The following is a 15,108-nucleotide window of genomic DNA, read 5'->3' on the forward strand; positions in this document are numbered from 1 at the left end:
ATCTGTGTGTGCAGGTGACTATTACTGTGCATAATTATTAGGCAACTTAACAAAAAACAAATATATACCCATTTCAATTATTTATTTTTACCAGTGAAACCAATATAACATCTCAACATTCACAAATATACATTTCTGACATTCAAAAACAAAACAAAAACAAATCAGTGACCAATATAGCCACCTTTCTTTGCAAGGACACTCAAAAGCCTGCCATCCATGGATTCTGTCAGTGTTTTGATCTGTTCACCATCAACATTGCGTGCAGCAGCAACCACAGCCTCCCAGACACTGTTCAGAGAGGTGTACTGTTTTCCCTCCTTGTAAATCTCACATTTGATGATGGACCACAGGTTCTCAATGGGGTTCAGATCAGGTGAACAAGGAGGCCATGTCATTAGATTTTCTTCTTTTATACCCTTTCTTGCCAGCCACGCTGTGGAGTACTTGGACGCGTGTGATGGAGCATTGTCCTGCATGAAAATCATGTTTTTCTTGAAGGATGCAGACTTCTTCCTGTACCACTGCTTGAAGAAGGTGTCTTCCAGAAACTGGCAGTAGGACTGGGAGTTGAGCTTGACTCCATCCTCAACCCGAAAAGGCCCCACAAGCTCATCTTTGATGATACCAGCCCAAACCAGTACTTCACCTCCACCTTGCTGGCGTCTGAGTCGGACTGGAGCTCTCTGCCCTTTACCAATCCAGCCACGGGCCCATCCATCTGGCCCATCAAGACTCACTCTCATTTCATCAGTCCATAAAACCTTAGAAAAATCAGTCTTGAGATATTTCTTGGCCCAGTCTTGACGTTTCAGCTTGTGTGTCTTGTTCAGTGGTGGTCGTCTTTCAGCCTTTCTTACCTTGGCCATGTCTCTGAGTATTGCACACCTTGTGCTTTTGGGCACTCCAGTGATGTTGCAGCTCTGAAATATGGCCAAACTGGTGGCAAGTGGCATCTTGGCAGCTGCATGCTTGACTTTTCTCAGTTCATGGGCAGTTATTTTGCGCCTTGGTTTTTCCACACGCTTCTTGCGACCCTGTTGACTATTTTGAATGAAACGCTTGATTGTTCAATGATCACGCTTCAGAAGCTTTGCAATTTTAAGAGTGCTGCATCCCTCTGCAAGATATCTCACTATTTTTGACTTTTCTGAGCCTGTCAAGTCCTTCTTTTGACCCATTTTGCCAAAGCAAAGGAAATTGCCTAAAAATTATGCACACCTAATATAGGGTGTTGATGTCATTAGACCACACCCCTTCTCATTACAGAGATGCACATCACCTAATATGCTTAATTGGTAGTAGGCTTTCGAGCCTATACAGCTTGGAGTAAGACAACATGCATAAAGAGGATGATGTGGTCAAAATACTCATTTGCCTAATAATTCTGCACTCCCTGTATATAGCTGTAGCCTGCTCTTCCTGAATTAATTTGAGGCCAGTTGGCACAAGGAGAGGTATCATATAGAGTAGGTTCCCATCCAAAGGAGGTCACTTTGCTGCGGTGGATGGGCACAAATGATTTTGATCAAAATATGTTTGCTATGTACCGCATATTCATTTATTTTATATAGCATTAATATATATATATAAATATATATATAATATATAAAGCTGAGTATATGTGTGTGTGTCTATGTCCGCTAAAGAAATCCAAGCCGTCGCATTTACAATCACGACATTTGGCACACAGGTACATCAGGTGTCCGGGAAGGTTTAGACCGAGTCTCAGCTCTCTAGCACATACCGTTCCTGAGATATTCCCAAAAAATGCATTAGCCAATAGAAGCCTGGTCACATGACCCTTATCAGCCAATAGAAGCTCGCAGGCCAATACTCTACACTAGGGATGAGCGAATCGACTTCGGATGAAACATCCAAAGTCGATTCGCATAAAACTTCGTTCTAATACTGTACGAAAAAAAACCACCTACATAGAAAATGCCAGACCGCTGGTACTGAATTAGATCCTTTATTGTAAATCACATTATACGACAAACATGGTTAAAAAGAAACAGTGCAGGAGATAAAAGCAAACATCACTGGAGGAGACATGCATGAACGGAGTCCCTATCATGGAAATATGTACAAAGGACATAGTCATGCATATAGAGAATCAGACATGATAAGAAAAGGGACATTTACCCGTGCAAAGAGTCTCCTCCAGGATGGGTTGGCATTAAATATGTACATTAAATATGTACAAAGGACATAGTCATGCATATAGAGAATCAGACATGATAAGAAAAGGGACATTTACCCGTGCAAAGAGTCTCCTCCAGGATGGGTTGGCGCCATCCTGGAGGAGACTCTTTGCACGGGTAAATGTCCCTTTTCTTATCATGTCTGATTCTCTATATGCATGACTATGTCCTTTGTACATATTTAAGAGTGCTGCATCCCTCTGCAAGATATCTCATGCATGTCTCCTCCAGTGATGTTTGCTTTTATCTCCTGCACTGTTTCTTTTTAACCATGTTTGTCGTATAATGTGATTTACAATAAAGGATCTAATTCAGTACCAGCGGTCTGGCATTTTCTATGTAGGTGGTTTATTATATTTGTTGCCATAGGCTAGGTTAGCACTTTAATGTGTATTTAATTGATGGTTACGGTATCTATTTCGGTAGTGTAATACTGTACGAAGCAGGAGCTCCATACAGTATTAGAATGTATTGGCTTCGATAAGCCGAAGTTATTGCTTTGCGAAGTCTCGCGAGTGGTACCTTGGAACCGAACCAGAGTTTGGGAAATGTTTTTTTACAGTACAAATTAATTTATGAAGTTATTGCCCGAAGTAACATAGTAACATAGTAACATAGTACATAAGGCCGAAAAAAGACATTTGTCCATCCAGTTCGGCCTGTTATCCTGCAAGTTGATCCAGAGGAAGGCAAAAAAATTCCTGTTAGGTAGAAGCCAATTTTCCCCACTTTAGGGGAATAAAAAATTCCTTCCCGACTCCAATCAGGCAATCAGAATAACTCCCTGGATCAACGACCCCTCTCTAGTAGCTATAGCCTGTAATATTATTACGCTCCAGAAATACATCCAGGCCCCTCTTGAATTCCTTTATTGTACTCACCATCACCACCTCCTCAGGCAGAGAGTTCCATAGTCTCACTGCTTTTACCGTAAAGAATCCTTTTCTATGTTTGTGTACAAACCTTCTTTCCTCCAGACGCAGAGGATGTCCCCTCGTCACAGTCACAGTCCTGGGGATAAATAGATGATGGGATAGATCTCTGTACTGCCCCCTGATATTTATACATAGTAATTAGATCTCCCCTCAGTCGTCTTTTTTCTAACGTGAATAACCCTAATTTTGATAATCTTTCAGGGTACTGTAGTTGCCCTATTCCAGTTATTACTTTAGTTGCCCTCCTCTGGACCCTCTCCAGCTCTGCTATGTCTGCCTTGTTTACAGGAGCCCAGAACTGTACACAGTACTCCATGTGTGGTCTGACTAGCGATTTGTAAAGTGGTAGGACTATGTTCTTATCACGGGCATCTATGCCCCTTCTGATGCAACCCATTATCTTATTGGCCTTGGCAGCAGCTGCCTGACACTGGTTTTTGCAGCTTAGCTTGCTGTTTATTAAAATTCCTAGGTCCTTTTCCATGTCAGTGTTACCGAGTGTTTTATCATTTAGTATGTACGGGTGACTTTTAACTTTGATATGAGGCAGCTGCATCTTTAGTAAGAAATTTTAACCCTTGATGCACTGAGCACTTCCGCACTTCACATAAGACCCTTGACGTCGCATTGTCTGTAATCAACGGTTACTATTTTTTGTATATGAACCGTTATTTGTATATGAACCGGATTCTATACTGTATAACACTGAAGGATGAACACTGATAGTATGGGTTTTATAGTTTTTGTATTTGATAAGTATGGATGTAACACGAATATGTACTAGACACAGATTGTCATGTGATGTTGTTGCTGAAGATCATGTGACTTTATTGATAACATGTGGATTCACTAATTGCACTGAGTGTATGTTGATTTGTGGGTATACACTGCGTGCAGAATTATTAGGCAAATGAGTATTTTGACCACATCATCCTCTTTATGCATGTTGTCTTACTCCAAGCTGTATAGGCTCGAAAGCCTACTACCAATTAAGCATATTAGGTGATGTGCATCTCTGTAATGAGAAGGGGTGTGGTCTAATGACATCAACACCCTATATTAGGTGTGCATAATTATTAGGCAACTTCCTTTCCTTTGGCAAAATGGGTAAAAAGAAGGACTTGACAGGCTCAGAAAAGTCAAAAATAGTGAGATATCTTGCAGAGGGATGCAGCACTCTTAAAATTGCAAAGCTTCTGAAGCGTGATCATCGAACAATCAAGCGTTTCATTCAAAATAGTCAACAGGGTCGCAAGAAGCGTGTGGAAAAACCAAGGCGCAAAATAACTGCCCATGAACTGAGAAAAGTCAAGCGTGCAGCTGCCAAGATGCCACTTGCCACCAGTTTGGCCATATTTCAGAGCTGCAACATCACTGGAGTGCCCAAAAGCACAAGGTGTGCAATACTCAGAGACATGGCCAAGGTAAGAAAGGCTGAAAGATGACCACCACTGAACAAGACACACAAGCTGAAACGTCAAGACTGGGCCAAGAAATATCTCAAGACTTTTATGGACTGATGAAATGAGAGTGAGTCTTGATGGGCCAGATGGATGGGCCCGTGGCTGGATTGGTAAAGGGCAGAGAGCTCCAGTCCGACTCAGACGCCAGCAAGGTGGAGGTGGAGTACTGGTTTGGGCTGGTATCATCAAAGATGAGCTTGTGGGGCCTTTTCGGGTTGAGGATGGAGTCAAGCTCAACTCCCAGTCCTACTGTCAGTTTCTGGAAGACACCTTCAAGCAGTGGTACAGGAAGAAGTCTGCATCCTTCAAGAAAAACATGATTTTCATGCAGGACAATGCTCCATCACACGCGTCCAAGTACTCCACAGCGTGGCTGGCAAGAAAGGGTATAAAAGAAGAAAATCTAATGACATGGCCTCCTTGTTCACCTGATCTGAACCCCATTGAGAACCTGTGGTCCATCATCAAATGTGAGATTTACAAGGAGGGAAAACAGTACACCTCTCTGAACAGTGTCTGGGAGGCTGTGGTTGCTGCTGCACGCAATGTTGATCGTGAACAGATCAAAACACTGACAGAATCCATGGATGGCAGGCTTTTGAGTGTCCTTGTAAAGAAAGGTGGCTATATTGGTCACTGATTTGTTTTTGTTTTGTTTTTGAATGTCAGAAATGTATATTTGTGAATGTTGAGATGTTATATTGGTTTCACTGGTAAAAATAAATAATTGAAATGGGTATATATTTGTTTTTTGTTAAGTTGCCTAATAATTATGCACAGTAATAGTCACCTGCACACACAGATATCCCCCTAAAATAGCTAAAACTAAAAACAAACTAAAAACTACTTCCAAAAATATTCAGCTTTGATATTAATGAGTTTTTTGGGTTCATTGAGAACATGGTTGTTGTTCAATAATAAAATTAATCCTCAAAAATACAACTTGCCTAATAATTCTGCACTCCCTGTATATACCCAGTAGTAAGCACTGTTGTATAGCTTGACAAAGGCCTCATTGAGTAGGCCGAAACGTTGCTGGGAATAAAGTTTTGGGGTCTTCACCCTGTCACCGAAAGCTGTATATATATATATATATATATATATATATATATATACACCTAAAGAATTATTAGGAACACCATACTAATACGGTGTTGGACCCCCTTTTGCCTTTAGAACTGCCTTAATTCTATGTGGCATTGATTCAACAAGGTGCTGATAGCATTCTTTAGAAATGTTGGCCCATATTGATAGGATAGCATCTTGCAGTTGATGGAGATTTGAGGAATGCACATCCAGGGCACGAAGCTCCCGTTCCACCACATCCCAAAGATGCTCTATTGGGTTGAGATCTGGTGACTGTGGGGGCCATTTTAGTACAGTGAACTCATTGTCATGTTCAAGAAACCAATTTGAAATGATTCGAGCTTTGTGACATGGTGCATTATCCTGCTGGAAGTAGCCATCAGAGGATGGATACATGTTCTCATTCTGTTTACGCCAAATTCGGACTCTACCATTTGAATGTCTCAACAGAAATCGAGACTCATCAGACCAGGCAACATTTTTCCAGTCTTCAACAGTCCAATTTTGGTGAGCTTGTGCAAATTGTAGCCTCTTTTTCCTATTTGTAGTGGAGATGAGTGGTACCCGGAGGTGTCTTCTGCTGTTGTAGCCCATCCGCCTCAAGGTTGTGCGTGTTGTGGCTTCACAAATACTTTGCTGCATACCTCGGTTGTAACGAGTGGTTATTTCAGTCAACGTTGCTCTTCTATCAGCTTGAATCAGTCGGCCCATTCTCCTCTGACCTCTAGCATCCACAAAGCATTTTTGCCCACAGGACTGCCGCATACTGGATGTTTTTCCCTTTTCACACCATTCTTTGTAAACCCTAGAAATGGTTGTACGTGAAAATCCCAGTAACTAAGCAGATTGTGAAATACTCAGACCGGCCCGTCTGGCACCAACAACCATGCCACGCTCAAAATTGCTTAAATCACCTTTCTTTCCCATTCTAACATTCAGTTTGGAGTTAAGGAGATTGTCTTGACCAGGACCACACCCCCAAATGCATTGAAGAAACTGCCATGTGATTGGTTGACTAGATAATTGCATTAATGAGAAATAGAACAGGTGTTCCTAATAATTCTTTAGGTGAGTGTATATACAGTATCTCACTAAACTGAGTACACCACTCATATTTATGTAAATATTTTATCATTCCGCTATTCATTCCGTTTATAATAGAAGTCTATGGCCTGCATAACGGATCCGTCCCGTTTCCGTTACGCAGGAGAGGACTCACCTGCATAATGGAAACAGGACGGATCTATTTTTCAGCCCACAGACTTCTATTATGACGGAATGAATAACGGAATGCCTCTAAAGGCATTCCGTTATGCATTCCGTCATAGAATTGCGTTATTGTCCATGGTAACGGAATCCATAATGCTATTCTGCTTTTACCACCAAACGAAGCATGAACAAATTTCATAACATGAAATTTGCTCATCTCTAGTCTAAACCACTGGCAACAACAGTGAGTACACTCCTAAGTAAAAATGGCTAAATTGTGCTCAAAGTGTCAATATTTTGTGTGGCCACCATTATTTTCCAGCACTGCCTTAACTTCCTGGGGCATGGAGTTTACCAGAGCTTCACAGGTCGCCACTGGAATCCTCTTCCACTACTCCATGATGACATCACGGAACAGGTGGATGTTAGAGACCTTGTGCTCCTCCACCTTCCATTTGAGGATGCCCCACAGATGCTCAATAGGGTTTAGGTCTGGAGACATGCTTGGCCAATCCAGCATCATTACCCTCAGTTTCTTTAGCCTCCATCATAGAATTGCGTTATGGTCCATGGTAATGGAATCCACAACGGGTGCAGTATAGAGGCAAAAACACGTTTGTAACTCAAAAACTGCAGTGTTTATTCACACTATGCAGGTTCACAGTATGACAGTCTATTTTCAGTATTGGTGTTAGTTCACACCCAAAACAGTTAATACAGAAAAAACATTCACCTTTGATCCTGGGTGTTTAATCCCCACAGATGCTCAATAGGGTTTAGGTCTGGATACATGCTTGGCCAGTCCAGCATCTTTACCCTCAGTTTCTTTAGCCTCCATTATAGAATTGCGTTATGGTCCATGGTAATGGAATCCACAATGGGTGCAGTATAGAGGCAAAGACACGTTTGTAAATCAAAAACTGCATTGTTTATTCACACTATGCAGGTTCACAATATGACAGTCCATTTTCAGTATTGGTGTTAGTTCACACCCAAAACAGTTCATACAGAAAAAACATTCACCTTTGATCCTCGGTGTTTAATCAACACCTGGCTGAATGCTCAGCCTCAGAAAGTCCACCTGCAGGCTTTAGGCAGCCTGCTCGCCCGACACACTGTCTTCAGCTTTCAGCCCACACACAGGCCTCAGATCTCAGCAGAGTTTCACACAGCTCTAGTGTCAGAGAGGTGTAATCCACCCACCTGACACTGCTGGCTCTTTTTTTTTAGGCCTGTCAAAACCCGGCCTGGACCGTGGGGAGTAGTCACCCACCCAGCACTTTGACTACTCTCAGTAGGAACCGTCCCGGATCAGCTATTTACAGCTATACTAGATAGCAAGGTGTCACATAGCAACTGCTGCTGACACATGAAAACTGGCTCTTACTCCACCTCGTTGACACATACCTATCATCCACGATGATCCCTTGTACCTCCTTACATACTTCCCCCCTTTGTTCAACCCTGAGGGGGTGAACACACGCCAGACAGTGCACTCGGGACAGGGCATCCGCGTTTCCCTACAAGCGGCCTGCCCTGTGTTCTACGGAGAACTTAAAGTTCTGTAAGGACAGGAACCACTTGGTGACTCAGGCATTTCTCTCTTTGGCCTGGCTCATCCACTTGAGAGGGGAGTGGTCAGTCACCAGGCGGAAGACAGTACAGCACCGAGGCCTACTTCGGAGGCGTCCGTCTGTACTATGAATTGTAGCTGGCCAGCTAAGACCTGTCCTAGGTTGCTAGTATAGCTTATATGTGTATACAGCTAGACCTGCCAGTAGCCTTAATACAGTTCCTATGTTTATGTGTTAAAGACAAAAGGTTATTTACTGTGACATCATGTTTTCGATGTCATATAACTGTTATATTTTGTGTTCACAGAAGCAGAAAAAGATAATATGCCTTTAAAATGTATTTTGTAATGTAAGGTAAGCTCAGTGACACAGCAGAAACAACAGAAAGCATAGTGTTAATCTGTTGTTGCTGGGCAGAAGTCTAGACCAATCACAGCCAGCCTCACACACAGCCTGTATGGGAATTCCCCTAGCAGGAGCTGCTAGAATCATTATTCACCAGACACAGGAGCTGAAGAGACATTCACTCCACTAAGAGCTGTGTTTTTATGGAAGCAGAGAGGCCAAGATAGGTATTTAAAACAGTTATATACTGTTAGTATAGTGATTAGAACTGTATACTGAACCAGTTATATGTGTGTTTACTTGCAGTTCCACCAAATTACAAGCATACAAATTCAAATTCCATATTGCAATCAAAATTGCATTCAACCATACCAGATCATACTCAACCAATCTGCAAATAGTTACTGCAAACTGCAAACCCAGTTTAGCCGGTAGAACTATTAAATCATAGATAAACCTCTCAGAGAGATCATAAATGTCACGGCTGAGGATGGGGAAAACCCTCAGCCGTGCGATGCCAGGAGATGTAAGTGGCTGCTCTGCCAGGACCACAGAATTAGGGAGCAGGTCACCTCCTATCGCATCCCTAATCTGACCCTGACTCCTAGCTGCATGAGCCGACCTTGATGGTAGGAGGGCTCATGCTCAGGAACCTCGGATCCCTACTCACCCTCCGTCGATCCCTGAACTAGGAGCTGGGTAGACCACCTGTTCCTCTTGGATGCGAAGAAACAGAAGTCTAAAACTGGCTGAGCTGCAAGAGGATATAAACATAAATAGACTATGGATATGGCAGGAGAGTGAAAGACTTCCACCCCTACCTGCCACAGACACACTGACTGGATCCCTGGACACAAGTGCTGAAGTCCACACACAGACATAAAAGGACACAGCACACATAAACACACAGGAAGCCAGAACCATAGCTGCAATAATCACAGACACCACATAAACATAAACTTAACATCACATAGCAACATTTGCTTATGACCACAAGGGTGGCCCTCACTGGCAGGTGATATAAAAGTAGGAGGAAGACTCCAGCAGACCATGGCTGAAGTACCCCTCTGACTATTGCTCTCAGCAGAGGCTATATAGGCCCAAGTAGCCACACCCACACAGACACACCCAGTGTTCACACACACAGAAGGGAATTAACCCATCCTACACCAGGGAAGGGAAGACAGACACTTAAAGGGGACGTGCACACATACAAAAACCTTGTACACAACAAACAAACACAAGGCACACCTAATAGACAGGTTGCCAGGTGCAACCGCATGCAAAGACAGCGAGCAGCCTAGCAACCAGTTCCAGCTGCTCTACTGCCACAAACCTAATGTTGCCAGCGGCAACCACAGGTGAGGCAAAATACTTCAGCCCTCACCTGTGATTGACAACAACTCCAGACCACAGGCAACTGTCGTGACACTCCCACCCCTCAAAGCCCCCCTACCCCAAAAAAAAAGGGAAAACTAGTGAGGGACCAAACAAGGGAATGGGAGAAGGGGAAACAGCATCAAAACATGCGAGTCTCCCCAGGACTGCTGCCGGCCCCTGGAGCAACACACAGGAACCAGGAGCTGACTGCCAGGCTCCGGAGCAACACACAGGAACTGGAGACCAGCAAAGAAACAGCCCGGGGAGACCGCACTGACACTGCGTCCACTCTCTATTAGCGTCCCCACTCCAGTCGCTGCCAACAGACACTCCTACCCAGCACACAGCCGGAACACTAACGGAATGCTGCCAGCAGACGACCAGAGATCACCAACACGGACACGGAAGGTAAGGTGGCGGGGAATAAGCCACCAACTGCGCCGTTTACGGTGATCCCCAAAACGCTCTCCCTCCGGAGAACGCGCATGCACCCCCCAAGATATGGCGAATGCATGCTGCACCCTCTTCCGAAGGCGTGCAACCGCACACCACACAAACAAGGGTAAAAGAATAAAAATAAGGGGACACCAAGACAGAGAACAGTGAAGGAATGGCGGGGAAAAGCCACTCACCGCGGCGTCAGCGGCGAAACCCCCAAAACGCTCTCCCTCCGGAGAACGCGCATGCACCCCACAAACGTATGGCAAAGCATGCTGCACCCTCTTCCGAAGGTAAAACGCCACGTGAGGAGCCATTGTGGTCATACTGCCAGGTGCAAGCGCATGCAATGACAGCGAGCAGCCTAGCAACCAGCTCCAGCTGCTCTACTGCCACAAACCTAATGTTGCCAGCGGCAAACACAGTTGAGGCAAAATACTTCAGCCCTCACCTGTGATTGACAACAACTCCAGACCACGGGCAACTGCATGCGGTTCAGGAGTCACGGCCATACCATGGTCTTGACAATAAAGTGCTTAAATAACTTAAAGTGACACTACAGATACTGAAGAGAGAAATATATCCACCATTTTATGTTGAATGACAAGATTGAACAGTTGAACCACCATCTTATGCATACCGCCACTTTGTGATATCTTTTCAACACTTGTTTTATACATGGACTATCTGCTGCGAAGGTGGCAGTGTTATATATGAAGAAAAGTTTAAGTTAATAAAGAAGTTATTTAAAGCATTTGGTGTGCTCTTTAAACCTACTGTTTCCATAGAACGGCGCTAGAGGAATTACAGAGTAATAGACAGTCTGTTAGACTAAAAGTCAGAGATATCAAAATTCTTCTAATGCCACAGCGCAAAAGGCACTTCATAGTGTTGCGCCTGCCACATGAATTCCTGCTTGAAGTTGGGCGTCACCAAAACCGGGGACCCACACAGGGCTGACTTCAAAGCGGAGAACGCCTCTTCTACCCGATCATCCCAGCGTACCATCACCGACCTGCGTCCCTTCAAGAGCCCTCTCAATGGTGCGGCCACTGTAGCAAAGTGGGGAACAAACCTCATATAATAGCCCACCATTCCCAGGAATGACTTTACTTGCCTAGTGGTGACAGGTCGGGGCCAATTCCGAATCGCCTCTATTTTGTTCACTTGAGGTTTTATAACTCTGCGCCCAATGACATACCCCAGGTACTTAGTCTGCTCTAACCCTATGGCGCATTTTTGGGGGTTAGCGGTTAGCCCAGCCTTCCTAATGGAGTCCACTACAGCCTGTATTTCGGGTAAGTGACTTTCCCAGTCGGTACTGTGGATGACGATATCATCCAGGTACGCCGAAGAGTACCGACAATGTGGATGAAGTACAATGTCCATTAGCCTTTAAAAGGTGGCGGGGGCGCCATGCAAACCAAAGGGTAACACCTTGTACTGATATAGCCCCTCCGGTGTGATGAAGGCAGTTTTCTCTTTAGCAGCCTCTGTTAAGGGCACCTGCCAATACCCTTTCGTGAGATCCAAAACTGAAAAATATCGGGCTTGTCCTAACCTTTCAATTAGCTTGTCGTCTCGGGGCATGGGATATGTATCAAACTTAGAAATCTCCTTCAATTTCCTAAAGTCGTTACAAAATCGTAACGTTCCGTCTGGTTTGGGTATCAATACTATAGGGCTGGCCCACTCACTTTTAGACTCCTCTATGACGTCTAGTTGCAGTATTAGTTGCACTTCCTCCGAGATGGCTTGTGACCGAGCCTCGGGTACCCGGTATGGTTTTAACCGGACTTTCGCCTGAGGCTAAGTGACAATGTCATGCTGAATTGTGGAAGTGCGTCCAGAGAGGTCCGAGAACACATTCGTGTTTGGCTAATAAACTCCCTGGCCTCCTGAGCCTGTTTAGAGGAGAGGCTGTCAGCAATTCTTACTGTGGCAGCCGCTTCCCTTGCTTCAGACATAGGGGCCGAAACCGCTTCCCCTAGAAAACCTGGCCGCGGGCTGTCTTCAGTACAGGTTTCCCTATCATTCCACAGTTTGAGAAAATTCACATGGTACACTTGCTCTGGCTTTCGCCTCCCTGGCTGGTGTACCTTGTAGTTTACCTCTCCAATTTTCTCGAGTACCTCATAGGGCCCCTGCCACCTGGCTAGGAACTTACTGTCCACGGTCGGCACCAGAACCAAAACCTGATCACCCGGGTAAAAGATCCAGATCTGAGCCTGCCGATTATAGACCCGACTCTGGGGTTGCTGATCTGCCTCCATATGCTCCCTAACAAGAGGCAACACTGTCTCTATCCAATCTTGCATCTGGGTAATGTACTCAATGACACTTTTGTGTGGAGTGAATTGTTGTTCCCACGCCTCTTTGGCCATGTCCAAGAGATCGCAAGGGTGTCTGCCATATAGCAGTTCGAAGGGCGAGATTCCAGTAGAGGCCTGGGGCACCTCTCGCACAGTGAACCTCTCGCATAGGGCAGAAGAAGGTCCCAGTCCTTCCCATCTTTAGACACCACCCTTTTTAACATGGCTTTTATTGTTTTGTTAAACCTCTCAATGAGGCCGTCCGTTTGCGGATGGTACATGGACGTCAGTAACTGTTTGATATTCACCAACTGTTGTGCATTTTCATACGTATACAATATTATCTAATGACATTATAATCAAAATGAATTCTCATCTCATTGCCTTTAAAAATAAAATCAGCCTGAACCAAAGTTCTATTATGTGGCTGAGGAAGCCAAGATGAGTTCATGGCAGGTTCAGTTTATATAAAAATAATTGTGAACATAAACGGACATTGTATATAAAAGTTTTTGCTAAGGATATGGGGTTATCTATGGGAGTATACCAACTTCCTAAGACATGTCTGTCTGGAGGGAACAAGGTTGTTTCGTGGATAAGCCATGACGTGATAAGGATTTATATCCTTGAGGCACACCTGCTGGATGAGGTTCAATTTATATATTCATAATTATATTATATATATATCAATGTATGGTATATTTAGTTTACAACATATGATAATCAATAATTCATATAATGTGTTATCTATGTGTAACAATGTATTGATTTATATAGATATTATACCATGTATTTATCATTTAGAAGGTATTGTAGAAGGTACAGAAACATTAAAGTAAGTTTATGTCAATTGGATTTCTGAGAAGAGTAAATGTTATTTCAAAACAATAGTTATTCATGGATGTAGATAAGTGAAATGTACAAGTTATGATGCCAAGCATCAAAGCCGTTATATAAAATTTTCATCAAGTCAACCTATATTTCAAAAAGATAGGAGAACTCCAACAAGTCCAGGATATAGGTAATTAAAAGTGTCAGGAAAAGACCTTCCTCAATTATGTATTGTCACGGATGGTGTTACAGAAAACTGGAAGTTATAAATAAACATCCGACTGACTTGATCCCAAACTAAGGAACATATGGGTGAGCCCTATAAAACCCCTAGAGCTCTCCCAGACCGCTTTGCCCATGCAAAGATCTTTATGACAGATAATGGCATGCCCTCGTACCTAGACTGAGTGACACCTGAAAACCCTATAATAGTGAGGGGACACGACCACCGGCTCCCTGCACTTAATACGGAGGGAGTCAGGGTCACCTAGAATCAAGCCAGCACGGAAACAAAAGTAAAGGTAAAGACTTATCTGAGGAACCAGCAGTTGCAGCCTCTTGCAGTGAACACAATCCAGGAAGTAGTATAAACCGCAAAGTGAGGCAGTATGGGAGGGAATATAAAGGCAATCAATGTAAATAGATGACAGCTGGGAGAAGAAAAAGAGATGACAAAGTGAAACCAAAACAAAGAACATCATGCAAGAGGTACAGAAGAATGTCTGCCACAGCTTCTCAGAGAGCTGGCGGTGACAGTACCCCTCCCTCTACGAGTGGACTCCGGACACTCAGAGCCCACCTTCTCAGGATGGGACCTATGGAAAGCCCTGATAAGGCGAGTGGCCTTAATGTCCGCCACTGGGACCCACATCCTCTCCTCAGGACCATAACCCTCCCAATGAACGAGGTACTGGAGAGAACCGCGGATAATGCGAGAATCCACAATCCTAGAGACTTGAAATTCAAGATTACCATCAACAACAATCGGAGGACGAGGCAAAGAGGAGGGTACAGTGGGTTGGACATACGGTTTTAATAGGGACCTGTGAAAAACATTATGGATCTTCCAAGTCTGAGGAAGATCAAGATGGAAGGCAACGGGATTGATGACGGACAAGATCTTGTAAGGCCCAATAAACTTAGGACCCAACTTCCAGGAGGGAACCTTCAGTTTGATATTCTTTGTAGACAACCACACCAGATCACCCACATTCAGGTCCGGACCAGGCACACGTCTCTTATCCGCCACACGCTTATATCTCTCACTCATTCTCTTCAGATTACCCTGAATCTTTTGCCAAATAAATGACAAAGATGAGGAAAATCTCTCC

The sequence above is a fragment of the Bufo bufo genome, chromosome 9 (assembly GCF_905171765.1).
Source record: "Bufo bufo chromosome 9, aBufBuf1.1, whole genome shotgun sequence".
NCBI classification, from domain to species: Eukaryota; Metazoa; Chordata; class Amphibia; order Anura; family Bufonidae; genus Bufo; species Bufo bufo.